We start from the raw sequence: 9573 nt of genomic DNA, 5'->3' as shown, positions 1-9573 counted from the left end.
CCAAAATAAGACAATTACTTTTGCTTGTCTAGTAAATACTTCTTGTTTTAAGAATGTTTAGATGTTTGGACTAGAAACAAGACAAAAATACTACGTAAGAAACGCATTTTTTGCTGTGAACCTTTTAGGGGTTCCAACTATGTAGCACCGATAGAACCTTTTAAGGCTCTATATAGAACCTTTTCTTCTAAGAGTGTAGGCTGTTACCTAGATTTAAAATTGCACATAAGCTTAATTGAATTGGTCTAAATATAGAAAATGTAACATGACCATTGTCTAAAGAATATAAACAGTTACCAAAAATGAATGTTGGTAAAGGCAGTTTGACTAAAATTAATGACTAAAGCTTGACAAAAATGCAATGACTTTTCGTTGACTAAACTATGAAAGACAAAATGACTAAGATGTGACTAATACTAATAAGCATTTTTGTCTGAAGACTAAGGCTAAATCAAAAATTGCTGTCTAAATGAACACTGCTATTTGAATATATTTCCATGCGTAATTTATTTTTATGATGCAAAGCTGAACCTTGCTGAATATGCTGATGTGCTGCTCAAAAAAATGTTTGTATCATTGGCAATTTTAAAAGCAGTTGTGCTGCTTCATATTTTTGTCAAAACAGTAATAATTTCCCCCCTTAGGATTGTGTAAATTTCACAAGCCATGAATTTGACAAAAACAAATCCCTTATTAACGGTATATGTTGCAATAGCAGGTGCATATTTACAATATTATACAGTAGCTTACAGTTTAACACATGTACAGTTGTGGTCAGAATTATTGGCACGCCTGAAAAATAAGATCAAAGATGGCTTTTTTGCAGTAAAATATCACTGAAGTATATTCCCATTCATAATATTTTTTTTAATTATTTAAATTATTATTTTTCATTATTTATTATTTTTTAGCACGCCAGGGTGACTAGAGACATTAAATTGTCTAGACATGACTTCTTCATAGGAGTATGAGGAAACATTATTCATCGCAATGAGTAAAACGGACAGTAACAGAGTACATTTACTTGAGTACAGTACTTAAAGGGTTACTTCAGCGATTAACATATGGCTTTGTATCTGAAATATATATTCAAATGATCGTGCTCCCCCCTCTTATATCCCCCTGAGACAAGAGATTTATGCATTTTTATTTCTGGAAAAATTCCTCTCGTGACGCAAATTGACGATATTTGCGTCACAAGAGGAATGATTGCCCAGAGGCTAAAGCCTACAGCCAGCAGAGGGAGCTATATCCGCATGTTTTCATCTCGTGCATGGGGAATGGAGATCACACTCACAGCTCAACTACAGGCATTAATTTAAACGGATGCTAAGCAATGTAAGTGTTTTAACTTCTCAAATTAATTTCTATGAAAGTTAAGCTTCCAAAGGCATGAACTGAAAACGCGTTGTGAATACGCCGCGATTACCTCAGCTCTGATCACTGAGTCTGCTGTGAGACTCACGCGGCAACTTGATCGTTATACTGAACACACACGTTCAGTATTTCATTGTACTTTCTGAACTCAGTCTCTGTAATCCAGTAGCGGTGGCTTTGGGAATGGCCTCACAGGGCAGCGAAGCATTTTGGGAATTGTAGTCTTTCATCCCATGAGACAAAAATACATTTTCTGTCTTTTCTCAGTCTAGAAAGCACCAAATTCAAAAATAATTTCACATTTCTACTACATTAATGACCCAGTTTAAATACAGATTCATCTTCCCAGCGCTGAAGTACCCCTTTAAGTACAATTTTGAGGGATCTGTACTTTACTCGAGTATCATTTTGGGACTTTACTCAAGTACATTTGAGAGGCAAATATTGTACTCTTTACTCCACTACATTTATATCCATAACCATAAGTACCCGTTACTACTTCTAAAAAATTTTTTTTTAAAAAAAAGACAAGAACAATCTCAGAAAACCCTCAATTTGTTGTTTCCCTCTCAAACGTGATTGGATTGCGCAGGCGCCACTGATTGGGATAGCCTATCAGCTTCAGCTTTCCATCAAAGTCAACTCCATGGTCAGATTTAGATAAGAGACGGAACCATGGACGAAACAACGGATGAAGACGCAGCAGGTCCATCTCGGTAATGTGCCAACTCGTGATGTTCTTGAATATGTGGTGTGTCAAATCTATTAAAACTCTAGCAGAGGTTTCTCAGAGCATTACCACTGTGCTATTGCCTTGTGGGCAAGCGAGAAATGTTAAATAAAGCAACATGGTAAAAAGATTAAAATTACTTTCAATTCCTTTTACATTCTCCAAGGTATTAACATTAACATTTTTCATAACTCCATGTAGGACATTTCTTTACATAAATGTAAGCACTGTAGCAGTAGTAATGCAATATTTAGAAAATGTACTCTTGACACTCAAGTACTTTTAAAAACAAGTACTTCAGTACTTTTACTTAAGAAGACATCTGACTGTAGTACTTTTACTTGTACTTGAGTCAAATTAAGCAAGTGCCAACGTGCGTGTGAAACTTGCATCTTGCGCTGTGCCCTGCAGTGTGTGCATAAAGCGAAAGTTTTTCACTGTTTTTCACTGAGGAGCCGAACTAGTGACTCGGCCTGCAGTGATGGTACAGCAACTGTTGCGACGGGACGTATGTTTCCGTTCTCTCCTTCAGGGAACGAGGGTTACTATATGTAACCGAGACATTCCCTTTCAGTCGGTCAGGTTCAACGTACGTCAGACATCACTGACGAATTGGGATCCCTTTGGAAAACGCCACAGTTACTAACACTTCCAGCGCCCTGCGAGAGCCCCTCAGACCCTGTCTGAAAATTCACGCATGGGAGAGTCACTGCTGCTGTTCTGCAAGACCCATTCACCCATTTATTGGGGCGGCAGTGGCTCAGTGGTTCATGTAGGTTGTCTACAAACCAGAAGGTTGGTGGCTCAATCCCCAGTTCAACCTGACCAAGTGTCGAGGTGTCCATGAGCAAGACACCTAACCCCAGCTGCTCCCGACGAGCTGGATGGCGCCTTACATGGCTGACATCGCCGTCGGTGTATGAATGGGTGAATGTGAGGCAAAATGTAAAGCGCTTTGGATAAAAGCGCTTTATAAATGCAGTCCATTTACCATTTACCATTCATTGGTATTGGATAACGCTGGGAAAGCGTACCCCCGAGGGGCTGCTGGATAAGCCACATCATGCCCAGAGAGAGATACCATGTGGAGAATACACGTTTGGACTGGCCGTGGGCAGTAAATCATACGTAAGTCCCAGGGATGGCCCCGGCCATTGTAGCGGGGGAACAACACTGTCCTGCGTTTGAACGAATTCAAGCAGTTTAACACCTACTAAAACATTTCCAGAGGCTCCTGGGGCATATGGCATCTGCAGCTGCAGTAATGCAACTCGGATTGCTCCATATGAGACTTCAACGTTGGCTACACAACCGAGTCCCAAGATGGGTGTGGCACAGCGGGTCCCTCCATGTCTAAGTGACGCTGAGATACCGACAAACCTTCAACCCGTGGTCGGACCCTTCATTTCGGTTACGGTCAGGAGTGCCCCCCGTTACATTCCGATACATGGAATCATGGATTCTAGCAAATAATCGACAGATAATAAATCAAAACCTGACGGCCTCTGCTATAAATATCATAATGGGCCATGGTTTGAGCTTTCATCATGACAATGATCCAAAACAAACATCAAAATCAACACACAAATGTGTCACTGAACACAAAATGAAGCTTTTGCTGTGGCCGTCCCACTCCTTACCTGAACATGAGTGGACTGAATGAAGAGATGAAGCGCCAACATGGATCTGGGAATCTGAAGGATCTGGAGAGATTCTGTATGGAGAAATGAATGGTCTCTGATCTCTATTCAGGTGTTCTCCAAACTCATCAGGCATTATAGGAGAAGACTCAGAGCTGTTATCCTGGCAAAAAGGAGTTTGAAAAAAGAATTTAGTTAAAAGGTGCCAAGAATTATGGCCAATGTGTTTTGGAGAAAAGTATCTATTTTATAAGTAAAGGATAATGTGTACACCCAGCCGGTTGTTATCACAGAATAAACCCCGACAGAGTGATCAGGACCCCGACGGGAAGCGGAGCCGTGTAATAATCCCGCTTATTACACGGCTACTAGTCTCAAATAAATTAGACACAAAATATTGTCTTGAGATTAAATATTTTAATAGCTCTTACGCAAAGCTTCCACAAAGAAAAACAGTTCCAACCTGCTTTAAGCCTTTATCTATTGCTGCTAAGTGTTGAAAATGAATGCTGAAAGGGTTAGTTCAGCCAAAAATGAAACCAAGTCTATGATTTACTCACCCTCAAGTCATTATAGGTGTATGTGACATTCTTCTTTCAGACAAATACAATCAGAGTTATATTTAAAAAGTCCAGGCTAACGTTAATCCAAGCAGTAGTTGTAGTTGTGTTTGAAGTCCATAAAAATGCAGCTGTCCGTCAAATAACGTGCTCCACACGGCTCCGCTGGGTTAATAGAGCCTTCTGATTCGAATCGATGCGTGTGTAAGAAAAATATCCATATTAAAAACTTTATAAAGGAACCTCGCCTTGAAGTCTTCCATTGTAGCCCTGGCTGTTTAAGTATTTAACAGCCACAAGATGGCGCCAGCGTTAAGCATAGAAGTAGAACCAGTCAAGATAACTCGTAGTACCCGGATGAGCGGTTGTTATTTGGGAAAAACATACCGCTGGAATGCGCGATTGACCAATCAGAAGCAAGTATTTCACAGAGCCGTGTAATAATGTGATTTACCCCCTACTTTAAGTTATTCTACTTCAATTAAAGGTTAGATTTTTCTTTTTTCTTCTTCTTTTTATGAAACATCAAAAGGATAAACAATTCAGATATTTTCACAGCCATCTTTGATCATACTAGGGGTGGCAATAATTCGGACCACAACTGTGCACAATATGAACATCGTAATCACATAGCAGAAAAAAATATTAGCTGTTACTGTTAATTATGCTCTAATAATGCTTTCTGGTTACAGAAGAAGGACTCCTTCATGCTGGTTTTATCTCTGACTTCATCATCATGAGACTGTCTCTGGTTTCACAGCTTCTGCTGCTGCTCATATCAGTCCTGGCACTGAGTAAGGTTTCGCTCACCATCTGTTTGATTTTCAGGTTTAATGTGGCAAAAAAATATATAAATAAATATACAATTGAATCATCTCTTTCTCTTTAACAGCCAGGGCACAAACAACATCTGCATCAACATCACTGGCAGGTAATGATGAACCCCATCTGTGGTGTGAACAAACTAAGAAGAACCTGATACTTTTCTGTTGTCTAATCAAAAGCTCACAAGAATGAGAATGTCCCTCTCTTTAATGTAACCTGCCTCTGGCTAGCAATAGAAAATCATACACCAATGCATGCTTCACAGATTATTGGCTATTTACACAAATTACTGTTTCAACAGGGAATACATCAGTACAGAAAAGCAAACTGGACTTGTTGTGAGGTTTTAACAGTGTTTGTATGTGTTTAACATCACGTGCCAAACATCACAGTGTCAGTTAATAATGTGGCGAGAGATAAGAATAATCATATGCCATATCTGTAACCCTGAGCAGTGAAATCAATCAAAAGAAATAAAAAAAAACACAATATTAATCTCCAGTTTCAGCTCTCGTATCAACACAACATGCATTATAGGCCTCCAGCATGTTGCGTACATAGTGTCTCTACATAGTGTCTCTTTGGTAATACATGTAACGTGTAACGAGCACATGTAAGTGTGCTGTTGTTAGCTAGCAGCGAAAAAAGTAAAGTTAATATGAATTAGTTTATGAAATGAATGGGGCAGATTTTGTCCTTTGGGAATTGATTAGATCAGTCATTTATTATTGTTATGATCTCACGTGAGTGTCAAAGCCAGCTCTGGTGTTTGTGTCCAAAAATCACTCGTCTCCCTGAACCATAGATGGCGGTTCCTTAGAAGGTTCCAGTGGCAAACAGGTGCTTAGGTTTGTAGTTTATATGCTTTTTCATGGCACCCCTCTCTAAGAAGTTAGGTGTTTGATCATAGTTTTGGAGACTTTCTAAAATTATGTACCTATTATAGTAGTCAATAGACCCCTTCACAGTTCACATTACAGGAACATTTGCAGTTCACAATGTGCATATTGGGCTCAGAAAGTTAATTTCATCTCACTGAATTGTGTGTTAACCAAAGAATTATGCCTATACATGTGTTGTGATCTGTGAAAATTGTGAAAATCAGTTGTGGAGACAAGTTTTTCAGGATTCTTGTGGGAAGTCATCCATAAAAAAAGTGTTTACGCCATTTGTGGCTGCAGACTATTAAACGGGCTGGGGTGTGGTCAATTTATGCTGGTGGGGGCGTAACTGCTTTTAATTAGTTATTTTGAGATCGAATTCATGCTTGATTTTTTTGCTAGAAATTATGCACATGATATCTGAGGAGTAATTATCTTTTTGTGTTAATTTCAAATAAGAAATCTGATATTATTTAAATCTTATATCTGTTATTTAACAGTTGAGATCGTTCTTTACAGCTGATCTAACAGTAGAAGACACGAGCCGCGGTTTAAATCCGCGGTGGGGTGTGTTGTCACACTGCGTTACAATGAGCCCCTATTATATTATATTCTTTTATGAATCATTTTGAGAAACCATGAGAAAAGGGGTCAATATTCAGAAAATATTCATTATTATTATGTTTTGAACTATGCTGTACAGCTATATTTAGTTACGCTTCTTGTCAAACTCAAAAAATTGTATATTTTTAATTACTAAAAAACGCCATAACTATTTTTTATTTATTGTTCTTTTTTATTATTATATAAGATAAGCTGTCATTTGGTGATATTACAATGTGCCTCTCACATGTTACAGTGTGCATGTTGTCACACTTTACTTCCATTCTTTTGGGATAAATCAAGAAAAAGTATACAATTTATTAATGAAAAAAAACACATAATTGTACAAGATGTGTGGAATTAATGTGGGGGGAAAATGATCTGAACCCCAAATGGATTTACACAAACTGAGACAAAAAGCATTTGGTTGTGCCCTGTTCTCCCCTATCAAAAGCTCAAGGGAAAGTTGATTTCTCAATTCATGACCCCTTTATAAAATAAAAAATAAAATAAAAACCTAGGAGAGGGCACCTCCACTACAGTAAGCAAAATAGCTCTAAACTCTTAAAATCTTTATTACATAATGTTTAACTTTTATGGGAATGGGAATGAATTTTGTATGAGAATTGTTCACAACCATGTGGATTTTTTGGGTTAATTTCACACGATCTCTGCATGTGGAGAGAAGCGCTGGGGGAAGATCAGAGGTGGCCAGTATTGAAGTATTTTTACTTTCCAAGTAATTTTGTTCTTAGTAGTTTATGTATATATATATGAGTATATGTACTTTATTAGTGTCCTTCTTTGGAAAACTTTTACTTCACAATATTCCAAAACATAATATTGTACTTTTTACTGCAATACATTTCATATTGAATATAATTTAATACTTAATTACATTAAAAATGTAGTACTGTATATATTTACTCAAGTAAAAGTAATTCAAAGTTTTACTTGAGTAAGTTTTACAAGTAAAAAAAGTAATACATTTTTAATGTAATGAAGTATTAAAGGTAAGAAAACAACAACTTTTATTATGAAATGTAGTGCAGTAAAAGTATGACATTATAAATTATGCTTTGGAATGCAGTGAAGTAAAAGTTTTCCAAAGAAAAACACTGATAAAGTATACTTAAAAATGTACTTGAGTAGAAAGTAAAAATACTCCACTACTGTCCGCCTCTGGGGAAGAAGGGAAGTAGGGAAAGAAATGTAGATTAAGATGATACTGAGGTCTGATTGTTGTGTATGTTGTGTACTATTGCAACTTTGTATTTAAGCCAAGCAAACTTCCCCGAAAGTATTATAAAGTACTTTAAAGTGATAGTTCACCCAAAAATGAAAATTTGGTGGTATTTATCTGCCCCAGGGCATCCAACATGTTGGTGTGTTTGTTTCTTCAGTAGAACACAAATGAAGATTTTTTTTTTTTACTCCAACTGTTGCTCGTATAATGCATGTCATTAGCCACGTTTCCACCGCAGGAACTTTACCGCAGGAACCAGGAACTTTGGGTGGTACTCTGTGTGTTTAGACCGCAGGAACCAGGGTCTAAATCATAGACCGTAAAAAAATATGGACGACTGGGACGGAGTCTGCGCAGTAGCGATTTCGGGACCGGTGTCATGACAAATCCTGTCCCCCTGTGAAATCGTGTCCGCTGGTAGCGGTTTTAAATGCCTGATTAAAAGTTGTTATACATGGTTCTGGAAAATCAATTGTTTAAAAATAACTAAATAATAAACTAATAAACTATGAACTCATTGCCATTCTAAGTACACACGCAAAACATTTATTTGAAATATGTAATTGATTGCTATAATGGGAGCAAAAACATGTTCTGAATTATATACTTATATAAGCACTTATAGTTTCAATTTTATACTACTAATATATGAAACATATGCTTTGTAAGACATTAAAGACTATTTTAACACAATTTAAACAGCAAACATCAAAACGCGATTGTGTAAGATTTGTAATCAGGCTCTGAACAGATTACCTATTAAAATTTATTTCAGCCAATAGAATCGCTCTGGGGGTCCTTGCGGACACGATTTCACAGGGGGACAGGATATGTCATGACACCGGAGTTGCGCAGTAGAGCGCAGGAAGTTGAGCAGGAAGTACAGTCGTGATATCAAAAGCCCGCCCACACTCTCGCAGATGCAGAACAATTAATTATGTTGGTGTGAAATAAACAGTTATGGAAATGTAGAAATTAAAGCTAAAGCTCTAATCTGCTCCTAAAAATTTCGAAAAAAGTCCGTTAGTGCCTCAGTAACAACATCACTCAGAGAAGCCGTCAGTCTCAGCTGTCAATCATGACGTCACACCCCCTGTTTTTATAGCATCAAATAACTAACTCAAACTAAACTTATTTTTAAAACGAACACCTGAAATGAAATCAACGTGATGATAACTGCCTTCAGTGACATAAACTAACTTTGGGGAAAATTTTTTGAAGTGTAATTTTATTATTTAGTTTGCCTCGTGTCCATTAGAAAACACAGAGGGGCGGCTATACTGGGACCGGTCACCGGGGGGCGATCGAGGCGCGAAAGCTTCAGTAAATGAGAGGGAGACTGCAGGCTTGGTCTAAATTAAGTTCCGGGTAAATATTTCCCCCTCCAAACGGCCCTGCTCGCGAGGTAGTACTTTTTCAAAGCTCAGGAACTTTCGAGGGCGGGACTTGCGCGCTGAACATGCTGATTGGTTTAGCATTTTATTTCAACCGGCATTTTTAAAAGTCTTTTGCGAGGTTCATTCTGCGTTCAGTAAATATCCATCTTGCTCTCTGTCTGATGGCACGCGTTTATCTCAGCCATCTCACTTTCAATGTCCGTAATAGCTGATAATAATATACATTGTCATTTTAAATCTAGCTTTACAAGTTTTCTGAATATGCTAGTGCTCTATTCTGTCGTTGTTAGTTTCCTCTTTAGTAAACCTAACGT

This window comes from Pseudorasbora parva, chromosome 21, assembly GCF_024679245.1.
Source record: "Pseudorasbora parva isolate DD20220531a chromosome 21, ASM2467924v1, whole genome shotgun sequence".
Taxonomy (NCBI): Eukaryota; Metazoa; Chordata; class Actinopteri; order Cypriniformes; family Gobionidae; genus Pseudorasbora; species Pseudorasbora parva.
This window is presented reverse-complemented; position numbering follows the sequence as displayed.